Source organism: Petaurus breviceps, unplaced genomic scaffold, assembly GCF_028583685.1.
Source record: "Petaurus breviceps papuanus isolate PSGF00001 unplaced genomic scaffold, PetGlider_PUasm1.0 42, whole genome shotgun sequence".
NCBI lineage: Eukaryota > Metazoa > Chordata > Mammalia > Diprotodontia > Petauridae > Petaurus > Petaurus breviceps.
The window spans coordinates 952191-963058 of record NW_027186325.1 but is presented as its reverse complement, the minus strand read 5'-3'; the positions used below and the strand labels follow the sequence as shown (position 1 = coordinate 963058).

The following is a 10868-nucleotide window of genomic DNA, read 5'->3' as shown; positions in this document are numbered from 1 at the left end:
TATATATATGTGTGTGTGCATATATATTCTAAATGGTTTGTTTTAATATTAAAAATAGCAAGTGGACTATAATTTGAGAACTATTCTTACTCTGCTCTCATGACACTTTAAGATATAAACTGTGAAATATTAATATGTCATTTTATGAAAAGAAGTTTTCCTCAACTTTTATCATCATAGCACCCCTATTAAATACGCCCATCTTTTTGTATTTCTGTAAGAAAGTATGGTCTGCTATAAAGCACCGAGTAAACATTGTGGCACATTTTATTTTTTCATGCAGTAAATATGGATCAAATGTTTTATTATAAATTGCTGCTACTATAAAAGTTTACCTTTTATAATAGAACACTTTATTGTTGTGAAGCTACCACAGTGATCTTTTTTTTTTATTTTATCAAGTTGAATTTTTTTTCTGAAAATTGAAAAATAAAGATATCAAACTAGTGTGCTTTCTTTCAAAAGGAAATAAATGTCATTTGTATGGGAGTGAAGAGAAGAGGAGACCTTGAATAAAACCAAAATAATTCATAGAGCTATGTTTCAATTTTATGGACTGTCTATTTGAGGTACACTGTTTGAAATGTAACCTTCCCTTTATGTTCACCATCTGCATATTGCTATATCATAGGAAATGTACTATTAGACTGTGTAGTTTGGACTTTAAGAGTTTAGATACAAACATAACATCTAAAGAGAATAAGAATGATCTGTTTTCTATTGCAGCGAATTATGAGTCATATAATTTCTATCCTTTCAGTCACCACTCATTTGTTACGTCCTTGAACAAATCACTTGACCTTTTTGATACTCAGATTTTTCTCCACTATGGTACAACAATTCTCCCTATCTCCATAACAGGTGTTTGGAGAGATTAATACTTAAAATCTGTAAGGGTTCCAGAGTAGTCATTTTAGTGTACTTCAAAATAGTTTATATTTCTTCTTATTCAAAAATCCATTTTTTCAACATTATCGTATTTTAGACATGCAAAGGACCTCAGAAATCATTCATTCTAACTTATAGTATTCCAAACAAGTGTCCACTCAATCTTTACTGGAGGACTTCCAGGGATGGAATAATTTGGCACCTCCTCAGGCAGCTCATAGAAGTTTTGGGTAGCTCTAAATGTTAGGGAGTTTTTTCTCATTTTGAACTGAATTTGGCTTCTCTGAAACAAGTTTCTTCCAGTTCTGCCCTCTTGGTACTATCAGAAAAATTCTGAACTCACTTTCTCATTACACCCTTTGGAATATGAGTGGGAATTTGAAGATCTTCCCTGCCCCTTAGTAGACCTAGGGGAGAGTTTGAAGACCTCCCCTGCTTTGAAAGTAAACTCTGCCCCCTAATTGGCTGAATGTAATCACATTGAGCCTGTGATGGAGGAAATTTGCTGAAGGATACAGCACAGCCTACAGGAAGCTGGTCAGAGCTTTGAGATGGTGGGGGAGAGAGGATGCTCATTAAGGAGACAGAGAGGTTTGTTAGTAAATTTTGATCTTGTGTTGGTCTGTGGGAAGGCTGAAGGATTTTGTGGCTCTCAGTGTAAATATGGCTTCTGAATATCTTTGAATATCTGAATATCTTTGGTACTGTGATGGAATTGGCTTACCGGTTTGGGGATTTGGTTTTCTGGTGTCTAAATCATTCAGTTCTGTCCTCTATGTGGAGTTTAGTATACTTTGTGATTGAACATCATGCAATACTTATAGTCACAGTCTTTATTGTGATCATGGGCACTGTAAATATTGCATTGGCACTACACCCCTTCAAATACAAATAGATATCTGGGCCCCCTACAACTTCTCCACTAAAAATATCTATCTCCTTTCATAGTCCTCATGTGGCACAAACCCAGGGTCCTTCAAGGTCTTGGTTCTTCTCAATACTCTCCAATGTAACAATGGTCTTCTAAATATGTGGCATCCAGACTTGAACCTGGGACTCCGGACTATTACAACCCTTATCTTAGACACAACCCTTGTCTTAATATAGTGAAACATTTGCAAAGGTCTCTTTTATTTCACAGATTTCCATGTCTTTACTTATCAAAGTAGGAATGCACATGCACTCATGGATGCACATACACACACACTTATTTGTATAGATGAATATTGATATAGATAAAATATATATATACAGACAAAACTTGTTATTAAGTTCAATTTCAATATTATTGGTAAAATGTTTTATTATTTCTTAAAATACATTATTTATAAGGTAACTGTTTAAAGCAGTTACTTGAGTTTTGCATACTTTTGTTGTGTCTACTCTCTGTGACTCCATGGACCATAGCACACAAAGCCCTTCTCTATTCTCCACTATTTCTTGAGGTCTGTCCAAGTTCATGTTCATTGTTACCATGACATTATCTATCCATCTCATTGTTGTCCCCTTTTCCTTTTGCCTTCAATCTTTCCCAACATCAGGGTCTTTTCCAATGAGTTCCATCATTATGTGGTCAAAGTAATCAAACTTCATCTTCCATGTTTGACCTTCCAGTGAATAGTCAGGATTAATTTCTTTAACTACTGACTTGTTTGATCTTCTTCCTATCCAAGAGACTCTCAAAACTCTTCTTCAGCAATTCTAGGCACAAATTCAAAGGCACTAATTCTGTGCCACTCAGCTTTCCTTATAGTACAACTCTCACAGCTATACATTGCCACTGGGGAAAAATAAACAAACAAACATGGCTTTGATTGCACAGATCTTTGTTGGCAAGGTAATAGGCATCTTTTGGTAATATCAAAGTACCAACTTTCATTTGAATTATGAATATAATCTCTCTGCTTATGCGTTGCTTCTTTTGGGGAAGATGTCTGGAATTAGAGAGGGTAATATATCAGCATCTTTTTTCTCCCACACGTATTCGCAGTTAGTCCTGGCATACACCCTCAATCATAAGGAGGGAAATAATTTTCTCATAACTATACATTAACATAGCCTGCACAAATTAACTGAGGAGATGAAAAAAATGTAATTTCCTTAGATACACATTTTATCAGTGCTCCTTTATATATGCATTGCCCTATGTGCAGGACCATCAACAGGCACAAGAGCTAAATTGCTGACCCCAGATTTCAATGCTTGAATGAACCTGCCATTTTTTGACCAGAGTGGGTACTCCTTCCTGATGTGCAAATTACAATCCATCTATACTTTCTCATCCTGTGATTCTTATCCATGTCTAACTATAAATCTTCTATAGAGAACCTATCAAATACATTAGTCTTTTCTTTAGGTCTTTTCACAGCCTCTAGATACAAGGGTCACATAGAAGCTATCTGGTTGTTATACCTTGGTCTTTCTAGATGACCTTCCTACCTCCTTTTCTATTTAAGCATCTCATGGATAATATCCCTTATGCCACATCTGTCACACAAATAAGTCATCACAGCTAATATGCTTCTTATTAATAGTTATTAATAATAGTTTATACTTCTTATTTATTCCCACTATGTGCCTTTCCAATATAATATTAGTTTCTGCTGAGCTCCAGTTCCACACCATACACTAACCATAGGAAACTTCCCACTGGATATAATTTAACAAGACTATTATCATTTACCTAAAATATATCTTTCTTCCTAACTTTCCTGTTTCTACTGAGGTAATCACCATCCTTCTAGTCAATGGCATCCACAACCTCAGAATCATTCTTGATTCTTTCTTCTCCTTCACCTCCTGTATCAAACCAGTTACAAAGTCATGTCGATTTTACTTTTCCAACATCTCTGCACTTCATCCTCATCTTTCACTCACATGGTACCATTCTGCTTCAGACTGTAATCATTACCACTCTAAACCAATGATGTCAAACTCAAATCGAAATGGACTCACTAAGCCATACTTAAAGATTTCTGCAGCTAACATAATCAATCACTCCTGCACTTTAATCTGGTTCAAGTCGCACTGAAGACTGTTGTGAGCCTCATGCTGTTTGACATGTGTTTGACATCTCTGATCTAATATACAACAATAACAAAAATATATAACAATAGCCCTTATAATTTATGTGTATATGTTCATTAATTAGATTATATTACTTCAGTAGATCTTCCCCCCCTCACTCCCCAGGGATATTAGTATTGGATCTGCAACTTTCAGTCTCTCCCTGCTCCAATGCCTCCTCTACAAAGCTGCTACTGTTATCTTCCTAGAGCATAAATCTGACTATTTTGCTTTCCTGTATAAGAAACTTCAGTGTCCTTTTATTTCTGGGACAAAGTACCACCTCCTCAACTTGTCATCAAAAATCCTTTACAATTTGGCTCCACTTAGCTTTAGAAGCTTATTGCATTTTATTCTGTTACTCAGTGTGTCAGCCAAATAGGCCTATTTGCTGTTGTAAACTCGGTACCTCATCTGCAACCTCTGTGCCTTCGCCCATGCATGGAATGAATAATCTTCTTACCTCTCCATCACAGAATCCCTAACTTCCTTCAGAGCTCAGTTCATATGCCATCTGCTATGGAAAGCCTTTCTTAGTCTCCTTTGTTGCTAATTTTCTCTCCTTATTTATTTATTTATTGCCTTTTGGAGGGCAATTGGGGTTAAGTAATTTGCCCAAGGTTACATGGCTAGGTTTGTGTGTGTGTGTGTGTGTGTGTGTATGTGTTAAGTGTCTGAGGCCAGAACCGAACTCAGGTCCTCCCGACTCCGGGGCCGGCACTTTACTCACTGTGCCACCAAGCAGCCCCTTTCTCTCCTTATTTACTCAAAATAGCAAATATATACTTAACAGAAATATATATATATTTCTCCCCTTCCTCCAATTAGAATGAAAACATATTGAGGTCAGGGGCTGTTTAAAGTTTCTTTTCCTATTACAGTGCCTAACATTATACCTTGCATATAGTAGATGTTTAATAAATGCTCAATAGATTGGATTGCATTGTATTGGACAGATAAATGTTTGTGACCAATGCACTGAATCCATGACACCCAGAGGAAACATTTTCCATTGCATTTTGCCTGTGAGTAGGAAGTACCATTCTCTCAACTATATCTTTAAGTTAAGAAAATTCTCTTAGAAGCTGCTGACAATGTTTTCTTTTTATCTTTGGCATAGAACTATGCAAATGGAAGAATATTAGGAAAGGGCAAAAGAGAATCTGGTTCTAGAGTACCACCCCCATTCCCCTACACAAAGGAAAAGAATTAAGATGACTGCTAACATCAATAATAATTGTAACTCATAACAGGACTCTGAAATGCAATTTCTCGAAACATAGAAGAAGATTTCCTTTAAGGATAATGTCACGGCCAAGTAAGATCTCATCAAGGACCTCTAATGTCCATTAAAATAATTTTAAATGCTCTCAGCTGAAGCTAGCTAAGCACCATTTAATTATGCAGCATTTTTGATTGCTCATCATCAAAAGCCATTCTTATTCTGTTCTGAGCCCCCATTTATGCCTTCTGTACAGAAGGCTCCCATTAACTTTGAAAAGAAGCTCTGGGCATGGAAGAAATAAGGGCAGGTGCTGAGAGAAAGGACAATCGGGCCTGGTAGGAAGAATTTTTTGTGGTGGTCAAGTTTTTTTGCGAAATTCCTATTAAGCTGTTTCATTCCTCACCTTGGTTTTGCCTAATATACTACTGTTTTGCATATTTTATATTCTACTTTATGTATTTTAACTAATAGCTAATGTTAATATATTTTAGGCGAATAGGGCCTATAAAATATTTATGTGTTTATAGGATTAAAAAGTAATGTACCATTGGCCACGCATTAAGTGGAATTTAGGGATGCATTTGAAATTCATTTTCACAACCTTTCTTCTAGAGAACAAAATTTGAACTTCTCAATTTATATATATAGGGTACATTTTCTACCTAGAGACAACTATAAGAAATATAACTTTCTCCAATACCCCTCAGTATGAAAAGTTATCTTATTTGCATTGGGGAAAGGTTATCATTTAAGAAAGGGGATAACCTAAGAAAGAAGGTCCCTACCAAATCATTGATTGACTAATTGTGTGTCTATAAATGTGTGGCAAATTAAGCCTAGGAGAGTCATAATCAATCTTTTGCCAAGAAAGACTCAAAATAGTAGCTTTTCAGGTCGGAAAATTTCAAATTTCAACTATCCAAATGTTTAGGGCATCAATTCTCATGAAAAATACAAACAATTAGAAAGTAACATTTTGGCATTTTTTTTTCTGTAAAATCTTTTTTTTTCCCCCATAACTTATAAACATGATTTACACTGAGGGGGATGGCAGAGGGGCTAGTAGGAGGAAGGGAGGGGCCAAGGGGAATGGACAGAATTGGGGGCTGGGCTGATGGGGCCCCGTTCTGAGGCCAGCAGGGAGGCAGGGAAGGGATGCCCAGCCCATGCTGTCCCCTCAGCAGCCTGGCTCCACCAAGTGGGGGAGGACAGAGGCCCCACCTAAGACCCTCCCCCATTGTCCTTCCCACCTAGGTCTCCTAGATCCCAGAGCGCCTTCCAGGAATGGGGTGAGGGAATAGGGGCGTCTGTCGGTCTTCCAGTATTCTGAATTCCCTCTCCGAAAAGCTGAAGTCTCCCTGGCCACACCCAAGCTTTCCCCAGATCCTGGGGTCTGCCCCTCTCCTAGCCCTCAGGAGCCTCAAGTGCCCTTCCTCCCCAGTATGGGAGCAGAGGGACAGGCAGGATGTGGGGTGTGGTGGGCTCAGCCCATAGTGAGGCCAAAACCATACTGGAACTTGTTCTTTTGATGACTGAGGAAAGCATCCAGGGCCAGTGTCAGGGGCGGGGGGGGGGGGGGGGGGGGGGGGGGGGCGGGGGGGGGGGGGGGGGGGGGGGGGGGGGGGGGGGGGGGGAACAGCTTCTTCTCCAGAGTGGCCCCCACAATCCAGTTGCTGTCCATGCTGTCCAGCCTTTGAAGAGCAGGTTGGCCTTGGGGAAGTCCAGCTGGTAGCCCAAGGAGACACTGGTGTCCTGCATTATTAGGGTGCTGGCTTCAAATTCCACCCCGACTTGAAGCTGGTCACTGTCTTTGTGGTAATACGTAGCATGAGCCCCCGCCCCACGGTCAAGGTTGCCAACCAGTTAGGCGCTGTGTACTTCCCTGCCAGAGGCATGAAGGTGCCTTCCTCTCCCGGCCTCCGGTGATAAACCAGCTCCCTGCCCAAGGCCAGGCACGGAGTAATGCTCTGAAGGTAGTGAGCCACTAGGATCCCTGAGCCCACCAGCACATCAGGGTTCCCCAGGGTCATGGCTGCCGTGAAGTCGGAGCCCCAGTACTCTTTGTCCACCTGCCAGTTCACAAACTTGGACTGCTGGGTCTGCAGCGCCACCATGGAGCACAGACCCGGTTTGACCTGGTGGATCACATGCGCACTGAGGCTCCCGCAGTTGTCCATGTCTCCAACCAGAACGGGGAAGGCCTCGGTGGGATTCAGCTTCTTGGTCCCGACGTAGGTGACCCCGAAGTGGTAGTTGGAGTCCTCGAGGGTGCTGAGGGCCACAGTGTAAATGACCTGCAAGTGGTTTCTGAGCTCCTTGTTCACCGTGAGCTTCACGCCCTCAATCTGCACGGGGAAGAGCTCCTTGAACTTGCAGTGGCACTCCTCGAATGTGCCCGGGTTAGTCAGGCAGCAATAGGCCTTGTCCTCCTGCGTAAGGGACCCTGACCCAGGGCTGGCCGGGACTCCTCCAAGGGCGCCAGGCCCGGAGCTCAAGCCACCCATCTACGAGGCCCAGGACAGACAGGGCAGCCCCAGCTGCGAGCTGGTAGCCAACACGTTGCCCATGATCACACTCGGTTATTGTTGGTAGACTGTTGACAGGTCCCACCCTAGTCCTACTCCCATTGCTTCATCCAAGGAAATGCCCTTTCTGATTGGTCTAGGGTTTCTCCATCCCTCCTGCCCAGTGCAGCATTTGCTTCACCAGCACACGACCTTCTTGTATTTTCATTGGTCATTACACGAAAAGAGCCCACCTTCACACAGCACCCATTGACCTTCCTCCATTTTGGCATAGTAAACACAAAAAGAACATTTATTTTCTGTAGCCCTTATAATTTATGTGCATATGTTCATTAATTGAATTCTACTGCTTAGATAGATCTCTTCCCCACCCCCCACCCCTGAATTCAGTGATTAACAAAACCTGGATAGCCAAATCAGGGTAACTTTCAGCACAATCATGTTAACTCTGTTTTCAGTACAACTATATTGACAACAGAAACCCTGATGACAACAACACTGATAAATAGTCTGAAAGGGCCTCCTCTTGTGGAACAGGTGCAAATCCAATGGGCATGCGCCCCCAACTGCACAGCAAAGCCTTCCCTGATGTGATTAGGCTTATTATTCAGTGATTGCTACTTCCTGATCAGGGAGATATTCAGTCATGGGAGGGGGGGAAAGGTAGAATTACCCATGGTTTATGTATGAAATTGATGGCGGGTGGGAGTGAAAGAGAACATGAGAGCTCTCCTATATCGGCAGTTGACAGAGGGTGAATGACAGCTCCAGGTGGAATTATACAAAACAGGCTATGATTAATACATTGTGTTTATTTAAGAGATTGAGAAAGTAGAGCAGGCTAGGGTTGGATATTTTTGAAAATATTGGCTGGGGAAAAAGGAAATTCTGGAAGACACAGCTCACTGGTTCCTTGAATACCAGAACACAGGAATATAGAGTAGAGAGGATGCTTCTAGTATGTGATTTCCCTTTGACTTCTTACAATTCACAGTATTTAATGAGCGCCTAAAAAGGTGTTCAGATACAGGCCTTAGGCTTTGAAAGGAGGAGTCCATGTAGTCTCACCACTAAAGAAGCTTACCTTCTGGTTGGGAAGCTGATGATGGACCTAGGTATGATGGTTCACACCTTTAATCCCTGCTTCTAGGGAAGGCTGAGGCTGGTGGATCACTGGAGGTTAGGAGTTCTGACCTTTAGTAAGGTTTAAGCTTATTGGATGTCTACACTAAGTCTAGAACCAATATTATAAGGCCCCAGCAGCAGAAAGTCAGCTATTAAATTGCCTAAGGAAGAATTAATCAGCTGAGGTGGGAAAACAATGGAAGCTCTGATGCCAGTCAATATCAAATTCACCCCATAAGCAGCTGCTATATTTCCAGGATGAGCAAGATAGGGAGACCAAGTCTCAAAAAAAAAAAAAAATGAAGCCAAATAATACAAGTTTGAAAAGGTAGGTAACAGTCAGAGGTAGAATATGATTAAGGACCAAATAAGTGGGAGAGAGAAGATCATTTGGTGGAATTGTTGGAAAACCTGCTTTGGCACTAGGAAAATCTGGTCAAGTCCTACCTCTTACACTTACTGCTTATGTGACTTTGGGTAAACACCCTCTCACTATCCAAGACTACAGTTAGATATGCTTCAGGAGGTGGGGGTTCCCACATCTGGGAGTCCCCTCCACTGATAAAATTATAGGCTAGGGGCAGGAAATAGGATAAGAAGTCTAGACTTGACATCCAGAAGACCTAAATTCAAATTCTATTTCAGACACCTACTAGCTATGTGACCCTGGGCAGGTCAGAAATTCTCCATCTCAATTTCCTCATATGTACATAATAATAACATTTACTTCACAAGTGTGTTGCAAGGACAAAATTATAAATTTAGTTCTTTGTAAACCTTAAATTTCAATATAACACTAGCTACTATTATTATTTTTTTTGCTTTTTGTAGGGGCAGTTGGGGTTAAGTGACTTGCCCAAGGTCACACAGCTTTTTTGTGTGTTAAGTGTCTGAGGCCAGATCTGAACCCAGGTCCTTCTGACTCCAGGGCCAGTGCTCTATTCACTGAGCCACCTAGCCGCCCCTACTATTATTATTTTTAAAAAAAAATAATGTCAGAGAAGGAAGAGATCACTAAGTGATAAAAGGGTAGTAAATGTTTAAAAGGAAGAAAAGAAAGGAAGGGAGGAAGGAATGAAGAAAGGAAAGAAGCAATTCATTTCCTATTTTCAGCTGAGCAGCAATGTAAAATTAGAAATAGGGGACAGTAAAGGGGAGTAAGTAATTAGAGATCAGCTGACATCAAAATGTTAGGTACTATTCAGATTTCCTACATTAACTTGTGACCTCATTTACAAGTCACTTAAAGATATTAAGCTTATCAACTGGGTGAGCTGGGTGCTTGAAGGAGAAGTATTTATGAAAGCCAATCCAGTATTTCTATTGAGTCTATATTAAACATTGCCCCTGTGTTTAGATTGCATTTTTAAAAGCTAATTTATCAAGTGGAAATGAAATGGCATAAGAGTATAATGATTCACATAATTATACAATGTCAAAGCTGGAGGGGAACTTTGGTCCAACCCCTTCATTTTAGAGGTGAGGAAATTGAGACTTCTGAAAGTTCAAAGATTTTCCCAAGGTTATATACCTAGGAAAATCAGAGCCACAATTCTGACTCAGGAGTATCATGTTCTCGCCCTTATTGCCAGAGCAGTTTATGTTGGGTTTTTTTTTCCTTTTTTCATGATGCATCTTCTACTTTCTTATTCTCAGACATCTTTATCAACCTGAATTTTAATGAAAATCCATCTATACAATAAACTGGAAGTCTTTAATGGCAGTAAATTTCAGCTCTGGGTGTCACAGAGCAGTATTGGAGTACCCTAGGAGGAGGCTGAGAATAGGGTTTATATAGGGTACTAAGGCAGAGAGAATGAATACATTTCAGGTGGGAAGGGTTAGGCATCTCACAGTTTCACCAGATAAGGTGTTTTGCATAACAAGCAAAAGTCCCTAAAGAAAGCTTGGGAGAATTCAAGAGATTTGCAAAATAAACAGAGGCTAGGGAGAAAAAGGTTGGTCAGTTCCAGGAAATTCGATTGGTTTGGGAACCAAAACCAAGTCAGGGTCCATTCTCAGTTAACTGTGATTGTCAA

The 10868-nt window shown here is 40.6% G+C and overlaps 1 pseudogene; it reads right to left on the bottom strand.

Annotated features, from left to right (window-relative positions):
• Window positions 1-6662: 6662 nt before the first annotated feature.
• LOC138171284 (mitochondrial import receptor subunit TOM40 homolog pseudogene) lies at window positions 6663-7683 on the bottom strand (annotated as a pseudogene).
• Between the last annotated feature and the right edge of the window lie 3185 nt (window positions 7684-10868).